Source organism: Lycorma delicatula, chromosome 6, assembly GCF_047948215.1.
Source record: "Lycorma delicatula isolate Av1 chromosome 6, ASM4794821v1, whole genome shotgun sequence".
Lineage (NCBI taxonomy): Eukaryota > Metazoa > Arthropoda > Insecta > Hemiptera > Fulgoridae > Lycorma > Lycorma delicatula.
This window is the reverse complement of record NC_134460.1, coordinates 37,476,655-37,501,549: the sequence shown is the minus strand read 5'-3', so window position 1 is coordinate 37,501,549 and position 24,895 is coordinate 37,476,655. Positions and strand designations below refer to the sequence as shown.

The window sequence follows — 24,895 nt, the reverse complement described above, 5'->3', positions numbered from 1 at the left end:
AAACGTACATACATACGCATGTACAAAAATTACCCATTTTATCTTTTGTTTTTTTAGAGTCCCTCGATATCGAAACGTCGATAAATGCACAAAAATATCATACTCCATTACTATATTTACTGACCATTATCATTACTGATTACTATATTTTACTTCTTGCAGCATAGCTCCAGAGTTTTGATGCCAGGGGGAGAAAAAATACAAACTTCACGGGCTATAAACAATCTGAAATGACACGAAGTAGGTCTTAAAAAAAAAAAATAGCTATTCCTAAAAATTACAACCATCACTTGCCAGACTTACCTGACAAATGAAGAGTGAAGTAGTCTCTTTGCCTTCTTCAATCGGTCGAATACACTGATGTACTGGAATATTAGCGTGTGATGCAGTGGCGACTCGTAACTAAAATTGGTGGGGGGTGCTGCTCCAAAAATTTTTTGTTGTATTTCAAGGCCACGGTTAAAGTTTTCTGTAAAATAAAAAAACCGAAAAAAATTAATCAAATAGAATAGCTGGATGCAGGATAATAATATAAATGTACACTTTATCACATTCAAGAATGTGGTACACGGATTTTGAGCGCATTCTGCTTAAAAACCGTATTAACCGAATAAATAATACAATGTCAATACAGATAATATTGCTTAGTATTATTAGATAACTTAATAAGATATCTTTTAAAAAACTATAGTCCAATGGGGATTAATTTAAATTAGTATGTACAAAGAAACAAACACATAATTAGTTATTATTAATTACCTTCTCTTTCGCCCTTCCAGCGTGATTTTGAACAGATCTGGCAATCAAAGAGCTCTTGCTTTCCACCATCTACTGATCGCTTCTGAAAAAACAACTAAACCGTTTTCATATTCTTTCCACCGACTATACTAGAAAAGGAAACGAACAAGGAACGTTCCGTACACACGCGGAGTAAAAAAAAAACTACCTTCCACCAGCACTACGGGAGCGACAGTGCTCACTTTCCCTCGCAGTCTCGCGTGCAGCTTTCTATGTGCACATGCGCACAACAGCCACACACCACGCCACCGTAACTGTGAAGCGCACAGTTCCATACAAAGATTTTTGTATGTTTTTCGTAAACTAGTATTATCCGTAGGGTTTTGTGGTTATACGCTCATTCGGGTAAACTCGGGAGACCCGAGTGTGTCCAAGCGAGAGAGAAACAGTCAATTGTGCGTGGCTTTGTGCTTGGCTATATTTCGTTTTACATTAAATACATTTAATTATAAATCTTTTTCTTAACTACTATACCTATCTTCAGTGAATACTTCTAGTGCATTATCGTTCTAACACTGAAAATTATTATTGAAGAGTAATTCAGTCATTGCGTAAGCAAACAGATATATTTAAATCTGTGTGTGTGTGTGTGTGTGTGTGTGTGTGTGTGTGTGTGTGTGTGTGTGCGTGTGTGTGTGTGTACTAAAAAATATTTTTTAAGAATAATTAAACAGTTGTATGCGTTTAGCAAATATATTAAGGTAGAGTAAAATTAAATTCCGAAGCCTTTAATTGATTTCTTAAAAAAACACATTAAATTTAAAATGATCGAATGACCCAAATGAGAATACAACAAAATATGGAACTACAATTGACGGAGATTTAGATTCAATTCAATCGAAAGTATTTATCTCATACTTTAGTTACCACAAGCCCGTTGCTTCATTCTCAGATTTTTTTTTGTAACAGGTATGTAATTTCAATGACAATCATGTATATTTTATTCTTAGAGCATGAGAGTTTTTATCTTTCCCAATCGATACGACTGGAATTATAAGAATTCCAGTTAAATTAACGAAAACAACCTACACTTGCAATCTTTAATGATGTTCTTAGTACAAACGACTGAAAGATCTGGTTATTTTTCTTTTTTGGAAAAATTTGTCCTATGAAACTAATCCTACCTAGACTATAAATTATATTAAATTATCTTTCCACCTCCTTCGTTCAATGACTCGGGTCGTGGCTCGGCTGGTCGCGAATCGTATGTAATATACGATTGCTCCAATTCTTTAAAATTGTTAACACAAACACAGTCGAGATTAACGAAGTTTAGGTTGAATGTCTGGAAAAAAATTACAAACATCATATCTAATTTATTACTGAAATCTAAATCTGGGCCTACAATACTTTATTCACGGATGACAAAAGAGGAGTCTAAGAGAGACTTTGTTAAAGCTATTACTTTCTGTTAGTAAAACAAATCTGTAGGTCGAACATTGTATTACAGTTTAAATATTGTAAACAATTTTTTCATCATATGCAAACGAGCACTGGGAGGTTACCAAAGCTATTACCAACGGATCGGTTGATCATCTCCATCTTAGACTTGGAAAATAAAATCCTGAAATTTTATTGACCTGAAATAACTGTTTTTTTTTCTTAAATTAATTGCATATGATTTTCATACACTCCAAAGATTAATCGTTCTGATTTACTACACCGCCTTTCGAATTAATTGTAAATCTTAATCTAAATTTAGGTCTCATAATATGATCGCCTGGATGCGGTGAACCCGCGGTCACTCCGGAGCAGGAAAGTAAGCTCCGCTTTCTGGAGCTAATTAAAAAAAAAAATTAAAGTACTCCTGAGTACGAAGGTTATGTTCCCGCCCGAGGGACTTATGGGTTCCAGTCTAACCACAGAAGAACTCTGGCTTGCTGTGGTTAATATGGCTTAGTCCATATGGAGATGCTCCGGACGGAGGAAGAAGCAAGAAAGCAGACGCGCGCCAGAGAGCTCTGGTGCGAAGAACAGAGCTGCGGGTGAGTGTCCACGGGGCTTTCCAAACCTGAAAAGGGGTCGCATGAATACGGTGAACCTGTGTTCACTCTAATGCCTGGTGCAGGAAGGTAAGCTCCTCCTTTCTAATAAATAATAAATGCAACATAGTAGTTTCCAGAAAGGGGAACTATCAGAGGTGGAGGTTTAGCCGGTAGGGCGCAGGCACACATATGCACTCAATAACATCTTGCGGAACCTGTTAGCGAGTCCGACATTTTGTAAGTAAATTGTATTTCTCCCCCCTATAATGAAAAAAAAGTCTCATAAAATAAACCCACCGGGTTGGTCTAGCGGTTAAACTCGTCATCGCAAATCAGCTGATTTCGAAGTCGGGAGTTCTAGGGTTCAAATCATAGTAAAGGCAGTTACATTTATGCAGTTTTGAATACTAGATCGCGGATAACGGTGTTCTTCGGTGGTTGGGTTTCAATTAACCGCATATCTCAGGAATGGCCTGCCTGAGTCTGTTCAACACTACACTTCAGTTACATTTATACACATCATCCTCACTAGTCCTCTGAAGTAATACTCTACGGTATTTCTGGAGGCTAAACAGAAAAAGAGAGAGAGGTCTCACAATATAAAAAATCTATATATGTGTCTGAGATTCAGGATTTCTTAGGAAATCCAGTTTTACTGACACTAAATTCATTACTCTTATTAAAAAGCTATAGAATAGGAAATAGAATCTCTAGATTGACCCATAAGTAGCATTCCTTCCACCGGTTTATATTAACAACTTATCGGGTCTTATTAAGACCCGATCATTAAGAATTTATCGGATTATATAGGTCTTTATCCCGAACTTAGCAGGGTCCGAACTCCCTCCAGAAAACTCAAAATACTACAGATAAATGTAAAAAATGAATAAACGAAAATGGATAACAAAAAGAGGCGACAGATTATGAATAATAATGTCCGTTACTGACTTAACTATATGATTAAAAATCCTCATTTTTCTATAATTATTACAAGACACCAAAAAAAAGTTATAACTTTCGTAAAGGAACAACTTCGCTCATCTTTGATATGCGTTTGGACACGTAAATCAGAGGGTTTGTAAACTGTTCATCAAGATTCTCTGAAGCTATATTTTTGTGTTATATTACGTAATGATTAAAAATAGCCAATAATGTCATACAAATTTTCAAATATAATAAACACCCCGTTAAGGATCTTGTGGAGTGAAGTGATTAAGTGATTTCCGCGTTGCCTTCACTTAAATATCAACATGCCGAATCCATTAAAATGCAGAAAATGTTCAACCCTACAAATGACACCTTTTTTTTACCACTTAAGAGCAACCGGTAACCGCCTAAAAGACGTTACTTCGGTCGGTCCCAAGTGACGTGGCTGAAGACTAGCCCCCTCCCCCCTTTGTACACTTTGTACAGCTTGAAGCTGATCTCCCGACGGGGTCGCTCTTGGATCATTAAGACATCACGACATCCCTTCAGGTTGCCATGGTGACTCTCTCCAAGAGGGCTACCCTTCCCTTTCCTATCACTTAGTCTGGGTCCGGGTATGCACCCCACGTATACCCCCCTGAGTCGTGCGCCCACCTCACAAAACTCGAGGGTCCTCAATGCGTCATCAGAACGTCCCGATCCAGCCATCTACTGGACCCGAACGCCCTCAGTAAAGAGGCCGCCTCCCTGGTCCAGCACGTGTCCACGATTTGACCCCCTGGCGACAGAATCTTTTTCGCCAGTTCCCCCCGAATTTTTATTTTTTTATTTTATAAATGACACCTGAACTCTGTTCTGTTCACGTTACTGACATTGTATAACGTACAACTCATAAAAAACAACAGTGCCCGATGCCTATTGTACCTCGGTATTATACGCGTGTCCATGCAGATTTTTAATAGAAAGTTGCCATGCCCGACCGGGATTCGAACCCGGGACCTCCGGATGAAAGGCCGAGACGTACCACTCCGCTACGAAGATCGACTTAGAGTTATTGTAGCTTATTGTGCTTTGCACAACTTATTAGGGTAATAACAGATAGTTTTAATAACCTATGTTATTTTTGAAACTAGATATATCGTACTGAAAAGTACAGATATATTTGGTGTCTAATGTAACAAAATTAATTTCGTTATTTTTATAAAAATAAATAGGAAATTCTTACAAGGAAAAAGGCCCTCAAAGTTTTCAGGAAGATTATAGAATTAGTAGACCTATACTAATATTTAATGATACCGTGATGAGAAAAAATAGTATTTTTTGTTCACACAGATAATTTTCTTACCGTTGAACTATTTGTTGTTGATTTAGGCAAGAAGAGATTTGTAGGAACGGATATGCTTTCCGAGTTGAACTTATTGAGGGATACCAGGCTAATTTAATAATCATGACCGCTGCTAAGGTATTCAAATAAGAATTAGTATACGTTAAAACGTTTTTATATGATACAACTTTAAAAAGACAGAAAATAATAAAGTAAATAAATTTCGATAAATATTTAACAACGTAAATTTTCGGCGGAAGATTTTGTTTATTTATTTATTTTTATTAAGAAATATTTTTTGTGAAGTTACAAGTAAAATAGGCTACATTTCTCTTAATATTTATTATTTCCTATAAAATTATGCTAATAGATACCCTTTGTTTCACTAGCATGATTTAACTATACCGCGCCTGCATTTAGTTACTTTACACTCAACTAGAGGCCATCGCCTGATCCCTTTAATTAAGTGTGTCAATTTATCATCCAGATAATGCTTTTGACTAAAGACAATGGTTCTCAAATTGAGGGTCACGCGTGACACTTTCGTATTATAATAGGGTATCTGACGAGTATCTTAGTAAACGTTTTGGAGAAATTTTAACCGAACTTGACGTTTATTGAACAAAAATTTATTCTGAATTATTAATTAAATATTTCTCTGATTAGTTTGACTAACTAATCAGAGCTAATTAAAACTATGAACTTATCTGTAAATTACTTAATTTTAAATTTCCTCCCCCCCCCAAAAAAAAGAAAAAATCGTGCGAAATTATCCACATAGTTACAATTATTTCTGCGTAGAACATGTATAAATTTATTTCATTAACGTAATTTTCTGCGCCACCAAAAAATCGAAGTTTTTCGAAACTCAAATTTTAATATCTACCAAATAAAAACGGGTATATAAAGAAATTTTATTTTCGTAAGTCTTAAATCCATCTTTTTTTTCTACTGTTCCAAAAAATTTGTATCTAAATATCAGACTCGGTCAATTCCGTCTGCCGCTACCCGAGTCCCATTTTGAAACCGGTCAATTGCGTCCCCATTATTGGTAACAACAAGAAAGATTCAACAACCTCATCCTACCTGCTTCTTGTTGTATTTATACCTTTTCTGGAGTTTACTCCTCATTGTCGTTAGTAAGAATTGTCAAATTGTGTGTAGTACGTGTAGTGCATCGATCATGGAAGTTTAAACTTTTCAAGAACGCACTCGTGCATGTTTGGAAGAAAATATAATTAACAGACAAAAAATAGCAAATTTTGTGAAAAGAAAGAAGCTGAAGATATTTGAAGTAGGTCGTCAAAACTCTTAGACAGAGAACTGACAAATAATGGAGACGTAGAAACATTATCGACTGGAAACGTTGAGTTAAAACGAGAGAGTAATTAGTTGGTCCAGAGAATCGATTCATTGAACTCTTCCAGTTGAAAGTTGTTCAAAATACAAAAGTCGTTTTACGACAAAAGTCTATACTTATTTTACGACCATTTTTCGGAATAGCAAGGTACAATTTCTACAAAGGACGGAGTTTACCGGATCCTTTTTCAAGCAGACGAAACAAACAGACGTCCCCAAATATTACGTTTTTAAACTTGACAAAAACATCCAATTTTCATTTAAAATCATTATTAAAAAATTTTCTTGTACTGGACAGTACTTAAGCGTCTTAAAAACGCTTGTGAAAATACAATTTTAAAAACCGACTTAAAGAAACTTCACAAAAAAATAAAAATAAAATTAATATTGTTCAATTACTGTTGTTTTAGAATTTCTACATTGGAAATGAAGTGTCGCCAAAATAAATAACTCCCACGACCTACTAACCATTATTTCGGAGACGAAATCAATAATGTTAATATTATTATCGTTGTTCTTCCACCTACACGATTATATAATATGGTATATTATACAGATTGTCCCATGAAGAAACGATGAAATTTCCACATCTTCTACTGGTAACAATAATCGAAAACGTTCAAATAAGTCGGGAAACGCTTTGTTTTTGAGTTACGACTAGTGAAAGATTTCGCTGGGATTTCAGCTCTTCTAATAAAAAGAAGCCCTACTGTAATTTTTGGAACCAAATAAAAGTAGTAAAATTGGTGTTTTTCATGTAATTTGACCTGAGAAGTAGGATAATTTATTTATTTAGGGTATGGCACCAAGACACAACATCAATTACAGTCAAAAATTACAAACATTTAACAAATTAATATAAGCTACTGATTCTGGAGTCGCCATCAGGAAATCTTCAGGAGTCCCTTCATAAGCTGTCCCAGGACAAACTTCTGTCATGTGTTTAACAGTTTGATTTTCACCACACTCGCAAAGGGGCGTCGGTGTTTACCCCATTTATACAGGAAATAGGCGCAACAACCATCCTGAGTTCGTATTCTGTTTAGCGTTGACCTTGTGTTACGTCGCAAGTTAAAACCAGATAGCTTTTGAGTAATACATGGGATTTGGTTATTCTGCTTTGTAGTCCATTTTTGACGCCAGGTCTCAGTTGGGTAAAATCCTTCCTCTGCGGCAGCAATTGCTGTTTTGATAGGTGGCTTTCTAGATCGAAGATGACCATGATGGCATCCCCAGTGTCCTCATGTATCGGTAGGTTTCGATTGTCCATAATCTTCTTGTACTCTCTTATAAGAACGTTCATACAGCGTAGGTTGAGGGGTGGTAGTGGCTGAATACTGGGAGCCATTCTACAAGAGTAGACCTGATAACTCCGACAATCATTCTCATACTGTTATTAAGTTGAGCATCAATTCTATAAAGATAAGGGCTGTTAAGCCACACTAGCGCACAATATTCTGCAGCCGAGAAAACGAGGTTCAGGGCGATGTTCGCAAAGTGGAAGCCGATGCTCCCCACGTTGTACCACAGAGCTTATATATAATGCTGTTTTTCGTTAATTTCTCTGCAGTTTTCGTTAGGTGCTCCTTAAATGAAAGCGTTATATCAAGTGTCACGCCTATCATTGTGAAAGAGCCATGTATTCTCGAATAGAATTTTACGCTCCCTATTAGCGAACTTGTTACTTAGGTGGAAGCATGACACCTCTGTTTTACTAGCATTTGGTTGGAGGCACCATCTTCGGAAGTACCTTCCCAGTTTCTCCAGGTCGGCCACAAGGACCTCTTCCGACTCTTCAAATGATCTACATTTTGTTGTTAGCACCCAGTCATCGGCGTAGCCATGTTTTTTACATCTTGTCTCTGGCATGTCTGCAACATAGAGGCTTAATATAGGATAAAATAGATAGGTCCCAGTAGTTTTTAAGATATCCGACGTAAAACACGTGTTGAAAAACAAGTTTTTTTAGGTTTGTAATACAACAGCTTCGTTAAATGACTAATAAATGCCAACAGATTACCCACCAACAGTTAGAACTCTGTCATTATCTTCTAGACGAAGCTGATAAGGTAAATTCAATTTTATTTATTGACTAAGCCACTTTTACGAGAAATGGAGTCTTCAATTCTAAAGCTAGTAATTTTTGGAACAAAGACAATCCACATGGTATTGTGGAATCTAGTTTTCAACATTGATTTCACATTAATATTTGATATTCCTTATGACAAAATTCTGGGACCGTTTGTTTTCAATAAAAACCTTACGGGAGATGCATACATTCATATTTTGAAAAATAATTAGCCGGCTCTGTTTTAAGATTTACCTTTACAAGCTAGATTGCAAATGATTTCCCAGCACGATGGTGCAAAGACAATTTTTTTTTGTAGCTAGAAATCACTAGAATGCTATTTCTTAAACTGGATTGGACGTGGTGGCGATCAATTGGCCAACACAATCATCTGACTTTCACTAGATAACTTTATTTGGGGCCATATGAAAACGATAGTATACCAGCAAAAAGTTAATACTAAAGAGGAGTTAGTAATTAAAATACGAAATGCTACTGAATTTATACAAAACTATCCTGAGATAATATGAATAGCCACCGGAAACATTTTACGTTGGGCAAAGCCTGTGTACATTGTGAATGAGGAATTTCGCACAATTACCGTAACGGAAGTTTGTTATTCTGTTATTATTCATCATTTCATGTGTTTTATTTTTTTTGTTTTACTACATTAAGAATAATGTTTATTAGGTACAGAAAGAATAATACGATTTTCTGTCTATTTTTCGTTTGTTTTGCTTCAATAAGAAACCGATTTTTAAGTTTTTATTGGCTGTATTTACGTTAATTTTCTCAAAATTATATTATGTACAAGTTTTGTCTCCTTCTATGAATCATGAGACCTTGCCGTTGGTGAGGGGGCTTGAGTGCTCAGGGATACAGAGTAGCTGGACCGAAGGTGCAACCATATCGGAGAGGTATCTGTTGAGAGCCAGACTAAGGAATGATTCCTGAAAGAGGGCAGCAGCTCTTTCAGTAGTTGTTAGGGGCGTGAGTCACAATGACTTAAACGGCCGTATCAACATCACTCAGTCCTCTGAGTACTGCGCAGCTGAAAGCAATGGAAAACTACAGCTGCTTTTTTCCAAGAAAATGTGGCTCTCTGCATTTTCACATATCAATAATGGAGGCGCCTTCCTTGGTAAAATATTCCGGAGGTAAAATAGTCCCCCGTTCGGATCTCCGGGTGGGGACTACTAAGGAAGGGGTCACCAGAAAATTAAAAAATAACATTCTACGAGTCGGAGCGTGGAATGTTAGAAGCTTAAAAAAGGTTGGTAGGCTAGAAAATTTAAAAAGGGAAATGGGTAGGACAAATGTGGATATAGTAGGAATTAGTGAGGTTCGGTGGGAAGAGGAAGGCGACTTTTGGTCAGGTGATTTTAGAGTAATTAACTCAGCGTCAAATAATGGGCAGGCAGGAGTAGGTTTCGTGATGAACAAGAAGATAGGGAGGAGAGTGGAGTATTTCAAAACGCATAGCGATAGAATCATTGTAATAAGGATAAAATCAAAACCTAAACCGACAACGATTGTTAACGTTTATATGCCTACAAGCGCCCATGATGATGATGAGGTAGAGTGTGTATACGAAGAGATTGATGAAGCAATTAAACACGTAAAAGGAGATGAAAATTTAATAATAGTTGGAGATTGGAATGCAAGCATTGGAAAAGGCAAGGAAGCAAATATAGTGGGTGAATACGGGCTGGGCAAAAGGAATGAAAGAGGGGACCGACTTATAGAGTTTTGCACGAAGTATAATTTAGTAATTGCCAACACCCGATTTAAAAATCATAATAGAAGAATATACACTTGGAAAAAGCCAGGCGATACTGCAAGGTATCAGATAGATTATATCATGGTTAAGCAAAGATTTACAAATCAACTCGTTGACTGCAAAACGTACCCTGGAGCAGACATTGATAGCGACCATAATTTGGTGATAATGAAATGTAGATTGGGGTTTAAAAACCTGAAGAAAAGTTGTCAGATGAATCGGTGGAATTTAGAGAAGCTTGAGGAAGAGGAGGTAAAGAAGATTTTCGAGGAGGACATCGCAAGAGGTCTGAGTAAAAAAGATAAGGTAGAAAATGTAGAAGAAGAATGGGAGAATGTTAAAAAGGAAATTCTTAAATCAGCAGAAGCAAACTTAGGCGGAATAAAGAGAACTGGTAGAAAACCTTGGGTTTCAGAAGATATATTGCAGCTGATGGATGAACGTAGAAAATATAAGAATGCTAATGATGAAGAAAGTAAAAGGAACTATCGGCAATTAAGAAATGCTATAAACAGGAAGTGCAAACTGGCGAAAGAAGAGTGGATTAAAGAAAAGTGTTCAGAAGTGGAAAGAGAAATGAACATTGGTAAAATAGACGGAGCATACAGGAAAGTTAAGGAAAATTTTGGGGTACATAAATTAAAATCTAATAATGTGTTAAACAAAGATGGTACACCTATATATAATACGAAAGGTAAAGTCGATAGATGGGTGGAATATATTGAAGAGTTATACGGAGGAAATGAATTAGAAAATGGTTTTATAGAGGAAGAAGAGGAAGTTGAGGAGGATGAAATGGGAGAAACAATACTGAGATCTGAATTTAAGAGAGCATTAAAAGATTTAAATGGCAGAAAGGCTCCTGGAATAGACGGAATATCTGTAGAATTACTGCGCAGTGCAGGGGAGGAGGCGATTGATAGATTATACAAACTGGTGTGTAATATTTATGAAAAAGGGGAATTTCCGTCAGACTTCAAAAAAAGTGTTATAGTAATGATACCAAAGAAATCAGGGGCAGATAAATGTGAAGAATACAGAACAATTAGTTTAACTAGTCATGCATCAAAAATCTTAACTAGAATTCTATACAGAAGAATTGAGAGGAGAGTAGAGGAAGTGTTAGGAGAAGACCAATTTGGTTTCAGGAAAAGTATAGGGACAAGGGAAGCAATTTTAGGCCTCAGATTAATAGTAGAAGGAAGATTAAAGAAAAACAAACCAACATACTTGGCGTTTATAGACCTAGAAAAGGCATTCGATAACGTAGACTGGAATAAAATGTTCAGCATTTTAAAAAAATTAGGGTTCAAATACAGAGATAGAAGAACAATTGCTAACATGTACAGGAACCAAACAGCAACAGTAGCAATTGAAGAACATAAGAAAGAAGCCATAATAAGAAAGGGAGTCCGACAAGGATGTTCTCTATCTCCGTTACTTTTTAATCTTTACATGGAACTAGCAGTTAATGATGTTAAAGAACAATTTAGATTCGGAGTAACAGTACAAGGTGAAAAGATAAAGATGCTACGATTTGCTGATGATATAGTAATTCTAGCCGAGAGTAAAAAGGATTTAGAAGAAACAATGAACGGCATAGATGAAGTCCTACGCAAGAACTATCGCATGAAAATAAACAAGAACAAAACAAAAGTAATGAAATGTAGTAGAAATAACAAAGATGGACCACTGAATGTGAAAATAGGAGGAGAAAAGATTATGGAGGTAGAAGAATTTTGTTATTTGGGAAGTAGAATTACTAAAGATGGACGAAGCAGGAGCGATATAAAATGCCGAATAGCACAAGCTAAACGAGCCTTCAGTAACAAATATAAGTTGTTTACATCAAAAATTAATTTAAATGTCAGGAAAAGATTTTTGAAAGTGTATGTTTGGAGTGTCGCTTTATATGGAAGTGAAACTTGGACAATCGGAGTATCTGAGAAGAAAAGGTTAGAAGCTTTTGAAATGTGGTGCTATAGGAGAATGTTAAAAATCAGATGGGTGGATAAAGTGACAAATGAGGAGGTATTGCGGCAAATAGATGAAGAAAGAAGCATTTGGAAAATTATAGTTAAAAGAAGAGACAGACTTATAGGCCACATACTAAGGCATCCTGGAATAGTCGCTTTAATTTTGGAAGGACAGGTAGAAGGGAAAAATTGTGTAGGCAGGCCACGTTTGGAATATGTAAAACAAATTGTTAGGGATGTAGGATGTAGAGGGTATACTGAAATGAAACGACTAGCACTAGACAGGGAATCTTGGAGAGCTGCATCAAACCAGTCAAATGACTGAAGACAAAAAAAAAAACAAGTTTTGTAATTAAATCTTCCGCATTTATTAGTCATTCAATAAGCTGTTGTACTACAAACCTAATAAAACTTGTTTTTCGGTATCGAATTTTGTGTTTTACGTCGGATATCTTAAAAACTACTGCAGTTACAGTAATGGGACCTGTTTTATCCTATTTCCCAGTTCAAATTACATGAGAAAGCTCCAACTTTACTACTTAATTTGGATCTCAAAAATTACAGGACTTCTTTCTATTAGAAGAGCTAAAATCCGGGCGAAATCTTTGGACAACTCTAAAACAAAGCGTTACCACACCTATATTTATGTTAACTTTTTTCATTATTGTCACCAATGTTCATTATTGTCCTGAAAGTTTCTCCGTTTCTTCGTAGGTATAGTGTATAACGGAAGTATGCTAATCAGGTCAACATTCCACGTCGGATTTACGCAGATTTTGACGTTCATGAACATTCCAAAGAAAAAAAAAATTAGCGTTAAAGAGTTCCCGAAGGATGTAATTCAGCCTGCTTTTTTTGTTTGTTATTTTATGGATACACGTGGACCGATCCGGATGAAATTTAGTACAATTCTGTGTATGGAATATTGATGCCGTTTAATTTTGGTCAAAATCGGTCAGGTAGACAGGAAGATATGAACCTAATGAGTCCCGTATCTTAAAATGTTACTCAAAGATTTTGTCATGGAGGTGTGTGAGAAAATTAATGAGATTGGTAACACTATGAGCGATCTGACAATGCTGTGTCTACCGGTCTGTGCTAGACCGGTTTGTTCATCCCTTCCACATGCTCAGTACGACTTTCAACTCCGTTCAGCCAACACATTATTTTTGACACCGCCATCAGTGAAGTTGCGTTTTTGTTGTGTGTTACGAAAATAGAGCATCGGAATTTAGAGCGACGTTGTGCAATCAAGTTTTCTGTTAAACTTGGGAAATCCGCGAGTGTGACCTCTGAAAAGTTGTAACATGTCTATGGGAAACATTGCTTATCAACAGCACAAGTTTTCCGCTGGCACAAATCATTTTTGGAAGACCGAGAACACGCTGAAGATCATCAACCTCGCTCAAGGAGACCATCAACTTCAAAATCTGACGAAAGCGTTGAGCGTGTAAGGGTTCTTGTGAGAACAGACCGTCATTTAACAATAAGGATGATGAGTGAACAGTTAAATTTAAATGCTTTCACCGTACATAAAATTTTGACAGACGATTTGGACATGCGAAAGGTTTGTGCGAAATTGGTGCCGAAAAACCTCTCAACGGAACAGAAGGACAATCGAAGAAACGTGTGCGTTAATCTTCTTGAGATGATTGACAATAACCAAGAATTCTTCAATCGTGTGATCACAGGTGATGAATCCTGAATATTTGATTACGATCCTGAAACAAAGCGGCAAAGCGAAGAGTGGCACACTCCGTCATCTCTTCGATCGAAAAAATGTCGAATGAGCAAATCAAAGATCAAAACCATGTTGATTTACTTTTTTGACAGTAGCGATATCATACATAAAGAATTTGTTCCTCCAGGACAAACTGTCAACCAAGTGTTTTACAAAGGTGTCCTTGAAAGTCTCAGGAAAAGAGCGATTCGCGGTTATGTGTTTGAGCTATTTCATTCAGGGTTGTGAGATAAGCCTAAATTTTTGGCTGTTTTCTTCACTTATATTTCTGCTTGATATCTTCAGACCGGGTTAACCGAGATTTGTACGATTTCTTCTGAATACGGCTCAATAACCTCACTTAATCTTGGTTATAATTGGTGGCAATGCTTAAACCGGGGTGGAAATATATGGTCATTATTAAAAAAGAATAGGTTTTTTTTTTAATTCTTTACTTGCATACATTTAATTTGCAAACTGCTAACAGCAAAGTACTCAGTAGGCAGAATTTTCCCGGAAAAGTTACAAAAAGTTCCCGGAAAAGTTATCTTTGTCGACCATTTTTTCTTTTAGTGGATTCTTTTTAGTCAGTTTTTTAATTCTTTGAAAGTTAATTTAATTTTACTTTTAATATAAGAATAGGCTTGCAAAATGTTTTTTGAGGAAAATATCGTTCGTAAGATAAGAAAACTGCATCTAGAAAAATATAAAGAAAAGACTCTACAGAAATTACTTTAAAAACTACTACCGAATGAGAGTTAATGATTTCTGGAACGCAGTAATATGTATCCATATAATTGCTGTGTTTTCTTAATTCAATTCTTCCAAATAATTTTCTTTTTTTTGTGTAAAAAGAAAACTACGAATTTAAGATTGATTTCACTTACATATATCATTACGCTATAATATATCATTTTAATTTTCGATGACAAATAAAAAAATCTTCAGATCATTTACGTAACATTTAAATTTTGTAATCTTTTCGTGTTATTCTCTATCGGATAAAAAACATATCGAAACCAATAAGAGAAACTTCTTTCTATTACAAATATCCTCAAAATAAAACAAATTTTCGATTTCAATGATTTTTTGGTCGTGTATATAGCTTCGCGATAAACAAAACTAGTCAAATGGAGAACGTCTTTCTTTTTTAGAATTCTGTTAAAAATTGATAAAGAAACGCCGCATTTGTCGTATAAGAGAGAGCCCCTGCACTGCTGCTACAGAAACAGTCACTACGACAGTTTACAAAACATTTACTATTTTATAACATAACTTACTTTAAGTTATTTAATTTATTATATTTTAATTTGTTTACTTTAAAGAAATCATTTAACAAATCCAAATCTATTTTAAATATTTTATATCGGTTATTAACAAAGAGTTAATTTAAAAATAATAAATAATACGTATAGTAATAAAAATCAACAGAAACAATTTAATAAATAATAGACTAGGTAAAACAATTACATTTCAAAATAATAGTTTTTGTAATCATTTCTGAAAATCAGCCTCAGGTTTTTTTTTTAATACAGCGTAATGTTAAATAAAAATCTGATGTAGACACCACATGACTTCCTTGTACGTCTATTAAATTACATTAAACATTGTTTTTAAATGAAAAGTACATAAAATTTTATTTTATTAAACATTTCTGAATTTTTTTTTTGTTATTGAATTATTATTCATCGTAAATTTTTTTTACAACGAGAGGTTTTTTTAAATTTTTAATAAATCAATATATTTAAATTTAAAAAAAGTTAAAAAAAAGGAGATTAAGTTTGATTCGAACCGATGTGCCCTTGTAAGATCTAAATATTTCATTAATTAGAATTTTATTTGGTTATAACTCAGAAACCAATAAACATAAGTACCACTTATAATCGTCGAAAAACTAACTGTAAGGGCTTATTACTGCAGTTAAAGAAAAATCCAAAATCCAGTTTATTTTGGATTTTGGGCTTTTTTGGACACTTTTGGTTCAGTCGATTGCAAATCGAAAGGGAAGGTACACAACTAGATGTTACAGCAGTCCTAAATAAAAAATGTCAATATTCTACGGCTAATCGTTTTTGAGAATGTGTAAAAGGTAAAACAAGATAGGCTACAGAAATAAAATTGTTCTAATATACTAAGATCATGCTTAATGTTTAAAAAAAAATTGTTTTCGTAAGCAAATTATTTCAAATGCTGAAATAAAATAATTATAGTAACCTTTTTACTTTCTTGTACGAAGTAAAGGAAGTATTGTGATCGCCAAAAATTTCGGTTTTCAGATTTCAACGGAAATATCCATTTTGACCATTCCTGAGTGCATTTTGACTAGCTTCGGAGTGACGTCTGTACATATGTATCTCGCATGACTCAAAAACGATTAGCTGTAATATGTTGAATTTTTTAATTTAGGACTGCTGTAACAACTAATTGTGCACCTCCCATTTTGATTGCAATCGACTGAACCAAAAGTGTCCCAAAAAATCCCAAAATCCAAAAAAGTTTGAATTTTGAACTTTTTCTGAAATGCAATAACAAGTCATTGAGAGCTTTTCAACGATATATCTATCACAAGTGGTACTTATTTTCATTGGTTCCAGAGTTATAGCCAAATAAAATTTTAATTAATGAAATATTTTATCTTACTAGAAAAGGCACATGGGTTCGAATCAGATTTCTCCTTTTCTTTTTTTATAACTTTTTTTAATTTAGATATAATAATAATTATTAAACAGTAATTGTAAAAAAAGTTTTACAATAAGTAATTATCAATAATAACAATAAATATATATATATATATATATATATATATATATATATATATATATATATATATATATAAAATCAGACGTTATTAGTGAAATAAAATCATGTATTTTAAAAATATGTGTATGTAATTTAATAGGCATTATTACATAGGGTGTATATGTAATAGATTTGGTGAAACATCTGATTATTTAATATAACTGAAAATAATAATTTAGAATCGTATTATTTTTGGATTTTCTCGTTTAATCTTAATTATTCTGGGATTTACGTTTAATTTTATTTACATTAAAGTTAACTACAGAATGACTGAAAAATAAACTTTCACAAGAAAAACATATACACTTTAATACATGCACCATCTTTGACAAATTGCAAACGATTCTTATCTTTTAGTTCATTACTCGTCTGATATTGTCGGACATTCTCTTTAAATCGGCGGAGTTGGCCATCATATCTTTTATTTTTTTTTTGTCAATCATTTAATCACTCTTTGGTTTTATATAATTCTTCTGATCTTATTTTATGCACACGTTCTCTAGTTTTCAAATTTTCTCTCTTTATATTCATCTCCTCTCTTAATCTTTTTATCCTTTCCTTGGTCTTTACGTTTTCTTGTTATTTATATTTATCATATTCTCTTACTGTTTTTATTCTTTCTTTACAACATTTTTTTCCTGTTTATTTATTTATTTTTTTTTACTTACAACATATTCTTCCTTTTTTCTTTTTCCTTTTAAATGTTTTAAAATGTAAATATATTGATTTATTAATAATTATTAACCTTTGATTGTAAAAAGATTTTACAATAAATAATTCAATAACAACAAAAAAAAACGAAAAAAGACAGAAGTTATTAGTAAAATAACATTTTATGTACTTTTAAAAATGTGTATATGTAATTTATAATAGGCGTACAAGGAAGTTATGTGGTGTCCACGTAAGATTGTTTTTAATAAAAAGACCATGTATATTTTAATGGAGCGATTCTTTACCACTTACATAAGTATACGGGTTTCATAAATATTAAATTTATTTTTTACCTACCCGCAATACTCACCAACGACGCTCAAATTCCAAAATAGGACACGTTTAAACACCTAGATATACATTTCGACGAACATTTTGCACGGTAAACACCAAAAATAAACGATTGTACATAGGATTTAAATAATTTTATGTCTTGTTTGGTTGTAAATCTCTTCTGTAACTAAATAATAACTTATACTATACGATTTACTTCTCAAGTTCGTTTAGAAATACGAAATAATGTTAGGGAAAGATGAATGTATTCGAACAGGATCTCCTACATGAGGATACTATAGCAGTGATAAAATTAAGTAATCGCATTTATCCGGGAAAAATATAAAAATAAATTACTCGAAGCAAACAAAATCTTTTGGCAATCAACTTTATGGACGATAGCAATTTTTAAATTATTAAATTTGTAAATTCTGTACAATTTATTTTCAATATTAGATTTTATGATTATGTATTATAGAAACTTACCGTTATTTAACGCCACGTCCAAAGACGAACTCAACAAAATGTATTACGAGCGTCCTAATACATTTTGTTGAGTTTTGTAGGCGCTGTCTACAGCATGTAGACAGCGCCTACATGATCGTCGGTTAATTAATGTATCAATTTGATTGTAATTTAAACAAGATTAATATATTTTCTCAGTATTTAAGATTTTTCAGTATTATTTAAGATATGCGTTAAGTTCTTTTTAATAAATGTAACATGCTGTACATCTACAGACCGCCAAATTCAGGAAAAAATATTTTTTTTTTAATAATACAAGAATATACAATTTAAGAATATTATAATACTATAATTAAAGAATATAAGCAATAGGCACTTAAAACGATATTATCCGAGCAACTTATTTTAACAAAATTTAATAGATAAAAAAGCCTAATAATAAAAAAGAAGAGACAGCCAAATTATAATTACTTGGTAATATTTTGAGTTATCCTCAAATGGTGATTGTTTCAATCAAGTTCCATTGTTTTTAAGTGAATAGACTGCAGATATTGTGGAGTTTGTTTCAAAGGGAATTATTAAACGTTTCTTCCATTTTTAAATAAAAACGATCTACCTGTGGACATAAAAAAAGAGTTTGTTATCTTATTATTGAAAACAAAATTGTATAAATATTTTAAATACACTACTCTAAGTAAAATTCTAGTTTCAAACTATTAACCAATTGTTACATTTTCATGACATTATAGAATTTTAAGTTCACAAACACGTTAACGTACTTTTGAAGTAGTCAAGTACAAAGTAGACGTAAAGTAGGATTGCTATTTTATTGTTGTCAAGTTTATTTAAGTAATTTCAGGTAAAGTCTGGCATTTATACCGATTTGAATACTAGATTGTGGATACCGGTGTTTTTTTGGTGGTTGGGTTTGAATTAACCACAAATCTCAGGAATGGTCGACCTGAGACGGTACAACACTATACTTCATTTACATTCATACTCGCTCATCCTCTGAAGTAATACCTTACGGTGTTTCCGGAGACTAAACAAAATGAAAGAGAGAAGTAAAGTCTGGCAGACATATTATTTAATTTTCACTGCATTTGCTTTAAATTGCAAACTTAATATTTATTTTCTTTCCTGATATTTAATATTTAATATTTATAATTTAAATATTTAATATTTAGTATTTAATTTAATATTTATTTTCTTTCCTGAGTTTTAATTGGATATTACACCCCTAAATAACGTTTTACTTACGAGGTCTGTAAATAAAGTAATGAGACTAGTTTTTTTTTTGGTAGCCAAAGTGGCAACACTGCAAACATATGTGTTATATGAACAAGTGATTTATATTAGGTATTAAAATTTTTAGTCTATTGTTATCACGTGAAATGTAAACAAACTTATCGTGAAACGAGTTTTTGTTGTGCTTTACAAAAATGAGCGATACTAACCATGAGCAACGTTGTGTAATCAAGTTTTGTGTTGAACTCGTGTTAAACTCAAAAAAGCAAAAATGAGCAAACCAAAAATCAAAACCACGCTAATTTGTTTCTTCAATAGTAATGGCATTGTCGATAAGGAGTTTTTGCCTACAGGACAGACTGTAAATCAATATGTTTACCGACAGATTCTTGAAAGACTGTGGAAAAGAGTTGCCTGTGTGAGACCATCCATGAAAGACAACTGGATGCTGCATCATGACAACGTACTTGTCACACTGCACTCTCAATTAATGAGTGTTTGGCAAAAAAAAACATTCCTATAATTCCTCAACCACCTTATTCACCTGACTTGAGTCCCTGCGACGTTTTCCTATTACCAACATAAAAAAAAATACCTCAAAGGGCATCATTTTGGAACAGAAAAAAATGTAACCGTCCATCTAAAGGATATTCCGGTTTCTGAATTTCAACACTGCTATGAAGAGTGGGAAACCCGTTTGAAGCGTTGCGTCGCTTCCCAAGGGAACTATTTTGAAGGCCCATGTATAATTGGATTGTAAATAAAACGTTTTTCTGAACCAGTTGCGTTACTTTATTTACAGAACTCATATTTTATTTAAGTGGAATTACAGTTGTCATTGGTTCTCTGTTCCCAGATTTTATATATATTCTCCTCAGTAATTTATCATATTCTTCCAAATTTCTTGACGACGCAATGACTTCCAAACTTTATAGTTCCAAATACACCGTTCAAATTACAACTGAAACTCAACCAAGAACTTGACTATGTTGACTAGCAACTGCAATTCTTTCTATATGATTAACAATGTCGGCTAATTCTTTTTTCATTTCATATAAAATACTTGGTTCATACAAATTCTTTTAATACATTGTAATTAAAAAAAAAACAAAAAATAGTTCTATAATGATTGAATTAAATGACTGTACAGTTTAGTATAAATTTCATCCTCTGCTTTAAAGAATTATTCAGCTTTAAAGAATTATAAAAAAATAATTAAAAATCAGTAAATTCCAGTGTTTTGAAGAAAAATAAATTTAATTTTTAAAATCACCTCAATTATTTTATAGACAATGAAAAGTATGTATCTTGTTGTTTAGAAAAATATATATGTTTAAGTTTGAAAGATGGAATAAAAATTATAAAACTCGTTCTTTTAAGGTTGGAGAATTTATTACCCAATAGCCTTATGTTAAGATTTTAAAAATGTTTTGATCATAATGAAGTCTCACGTGGATGAAAAGAAGTTACTTATTAATACAAAAGAAAAAAGTGAATACTAGAAACATTTCAGTCGATGAATATACTTAATTGTAATAGTTATTTTTATTACAGAAAGATAAACACAGTTTTTATTATGATTAAACAGAAGAAGAATCATATATGAATCAATTTTTGATTTGGATTTCTCTAAACTGTAAATGCTCTTAAGAGTTATTACTTTATCAAAAATGTTTTTATACAGATTGAACTGGGAGGTAATAACCAATCTTGAGGAACTATTTCAGGACATAAAAATAAACAAAAACATTCATGTGGACAATGCACTATTTTATTAAATTTTTCCCCTCTCTACCATTTTGTGTTTTTTCAATAAAAATTTATATCTTAAAAACGTTTGAGAAATTTTAAAGAAATTTGCTCTACATGTACCCAATAACATCTACAAAACAAATTAAAATGTTACCTTGTAACGTTTACCATCGAAAATTCCAAAATGATGGCATTTAATTTTATTTTTTTTAAATAAAATGTTAAACAATGTGATACCAGTTTTATCAAAATTGGTTTATAAACAACTGAAATATTGTTGAAATTATTAAAGTGGATCACAAAAATTATGCAGTCATATAATTTTGTGCCTGTTTTCACTTCATTCATTAATTTAACTATAAGGAAATTATTAATAATTTCTATTTTTAGTTATCACAGAGCATAATATAAATGTTTATTAAAAAACAGAAAACAGCACATAGAAGGAAAATGAAGTGAGATAGAGCATTTTGCTAGGTGAACCTGAATCTTTTTGTTGATTTTAATATACTGAATCGGTCCCTTAAAGTTTGGCCACACCTCATAGGACATTCTGTAAATGAATTCTATTTCTATACAAATCTGAGCTTTTTCTTAAACAAATTTCTAGTAATTCATTTTAAATTACTCCATCATAACTACTTCAATTTTATCGACTCATCAAATTATTTCAATTTTATTTTATTTTTATTGTATTCTGCATTAAATATATACTTTAAAAAAACCTTACTGCTTTTCATCCATAATATTTATATGAATTCTAAAACAAACATATTTTTGAATTAAAACAGTCAACAGCCAGAAAAATTATTAACAATTAAAAAGGTTATATGAAAAAAAGATTCATAATTTTTCAGTAATATAATTTCCAGTAGTACTTCCAATGACCGACTGAAAAAGCTTCCAAACATATCAACCCATTTTTCCAAAAATTTATTAAAACATTCCTCACTAACATAAAAGCTGTATATACATTAGGTACAAACCATAATGGTTGAAGGCAATGTTAAACAAAACATAGTTACTCCTAATAATGGTATAACTACTCCCAAGCATCCCATTCCAGACTTACTACATAAAGTGAGGAATGAAGTGGTTTCTGTTGTTTTCTTCACCTTCACCTAGTCGAACATACTATCAGATATCACAACGTAATTTATTTATAGTAATTTATTTATGTATACTGTTTTATTACTACTTTCCCTAGATAAATAATTCAATATAATCTGATTTAAAACTTACATTAAAATTATAAAACAATTATAACTCCTATCTAAACCAAATATGATAAAAATAATTCATTGTTACTCAAATTTTTTAATGAATTTTGTTGTAAAATATATCTTAGCTTGTACTCTTCTAGTCTAAAAATCTTATGGTTATGACTGAAAACTTATAATTAATTTAAAATAATAAAATTAATTTTTTTAAATTAAAATTTCAAAAATTTGAACTCATGAATCGAAGAACTACAGCACCTAATGACCTAAATATGGATAAGCGTGGTCAGGGTAAGGATAGGGCTATTCCCTCTGAATATTTTTTTTTACGTAACAGGTTATTTAGAAACAGTTAAGTTTGTAGGCAAACATGTCGAACAATGATAAATGATAGTTTCAATATAATTTATCTACCTAGATAGATTTTACTTAAATAAACTGGTAATTTTATTTTTATTTTTTTTAAGTAGTTATCTTAATTAAAGCAAAATAAACGTTAAATTTGATAAAGAAATGTATTTTCATTAGTATTGTTTTTATTCATTTATTTTTCATAAAATTACGTTAAATCTTAATTTTTTTTTTTGTTTTTTTAAGAATTATATTTAACCAATACGTATTTCAAGTGACTTTTTAGTTTGAAACCTTTCAATTACTTTGTTTAAGTACTTTTAAAAAATGTATTGTTTTATAAACATTTTGAATAAGAACAGTTTTATAACTTTAATCATTATATTAAAAATGCATCACGCTCAAGTTATAACAAAATTGTAGACCCCAATCAGGGTAGACCTCTCTTTTTCCTGTTTAGCCTCCGGTAACTACCGTTTAGATAATAGAGGATGAATGAGGATGATATATACGAGTGTAAATGAAGTGTAGTCTTGTACATACTCAGTTTGACAATTCCTGAGATGTGTGGTTAATTGAAACCCAACCACCAAAGAACACCGGTATCCACAATCTCAGTATTCAAATCCGTATAAAAATAACTGGCTTTACTAGGACTTGAACGCTGGAACTCTCAACTTCCAAATCAGCTGATTTGGGAAGACGAGACCACTAGACCAAGCCGGTGGCTTAATCAGGGTAGACCTAACTTTTTACATCCTGACATGACATACTAATGATAGTGTAGAGGGATTAATAATGTGCAATAAAAATAATTATACTAGTAAAGGATGAGTTGATAATAAAAAATATTATTTTTATGTTTAAAAAACAACGTGAAAATAAAATTTTCAATATAAGTTTAATTAAACATACAGTTTGATAAAAATATATATGTCATGATAGTTTTGTTGTAGCATAAGATTGTTTCATTAAATTTGCATTGACTTAAGAGTACACAGCACTCAAACTATAAACAGTTAAGATATCATATAAATGAAATTCAATCAGCCTGCTTTACATTTAAAAATTCCGCTTTTGACTTTGTATGAGAAATGGCTTCTGGGTAACATTGAAGTTAAAATAGTTACTAGGTATAAATATTTGAAAGGGAAGGTTATATTTATAAAGTCACGATTACCATTTACACAGTACATTAAGGAACATGCATCTGTTACAACGTAACAGATGCATGTTCCTTGTTCAAAGTAATGTTGTATGTAAAATGGAATCTGGAATAATTTTATAGTTAAAAATCTACTGCACGAATGCAAAATGGAAGGTGTTTTGATTTGTTATTCGGGTAGTAGAGTCATAGAGATGCAAATTTAGGGTTATGGTTATTATGATGTCTTAAGATCAGTACAGAGGGTTTTTATAATGAAATATTAGCACACCTGAAAATGACTCCGAACTGCACAATTTATGTCGGCAGGGGATCCTGAGTGCTTATTTAATTTTAGGATGCATATTAATTACATTTTAAAGATAATGAATATGCCTAAGGGTAGACTGCCAAATGTTTAGATGTCAAAGTCATTGAGCAATGGATATTGAGTGGTACAAGAAGTAGGTGCATGTAAGTGAGATACATACTTTAAGTAAAGATATGGATTGACTGAGTAGATGGGGTGGTATTGAATCGGATATGAATAGCTACATGAAATATAAATATAATATCTTTCAACAGCAGGTTATCATGTCTCAGTTTCACAGTATTTACTGACAACTAAATTTTGATCGTACAAAGAACTGCTATTTAAATTTAAATCTTAATAGTAATAAAGCAAATTTAATTTTTTGAGTCTTTGCTTAATTTAAATTTTAGTCCAGGTAAGAAAGAACATCACTAGAGTTGCTCCTTTTGTAATCTGCAAGCAGATGAGGACTTTATGCACATTGTGCACAGGGGTTGCCTAATTTTGAGAAATATTCAGGCCACATGTTTAGGAGAGAATTTGCTCATGTAAGATAAATGTCTTAAACATTTAAAAAAACAACTGGGAAAGATGATATTCAAGATCTATTTTAAATTTATAGAAAGGATTAGAATTTAAGTTATAATTAAAGTTATAATACAAGTTATATATTTGTCATAAG

The 24,895-nt window shown here is 32.5% G+C and overlaps 1 long non-coding RNA gene across 1 annotated transcript in view; it reads right to left on the bottom strand.

Moving 5' to 3' along the window:
* Positions 1-349: 349 nt before the first annotated feature.
* LOC142326485 (uncharacterized) overlaps positions 350-24,895 on the bottom strand; it is a 64,504-nt gene continuing 39,958 nt past the window's right edge. Inside the window, exons 2-3 of the long non-coding RNA XR_012756795.1 lie at positions 18,657-18,801; positions 350-469 (exon numbers count right to left, since the gene is read on the bottom strand). This is a non-coding gene — a long non-coding RNA (uncharacterized LOC142326485). The remainder of the gene's footprint in view (positions 470-18,656; positions 18,802-24,895) is intronic.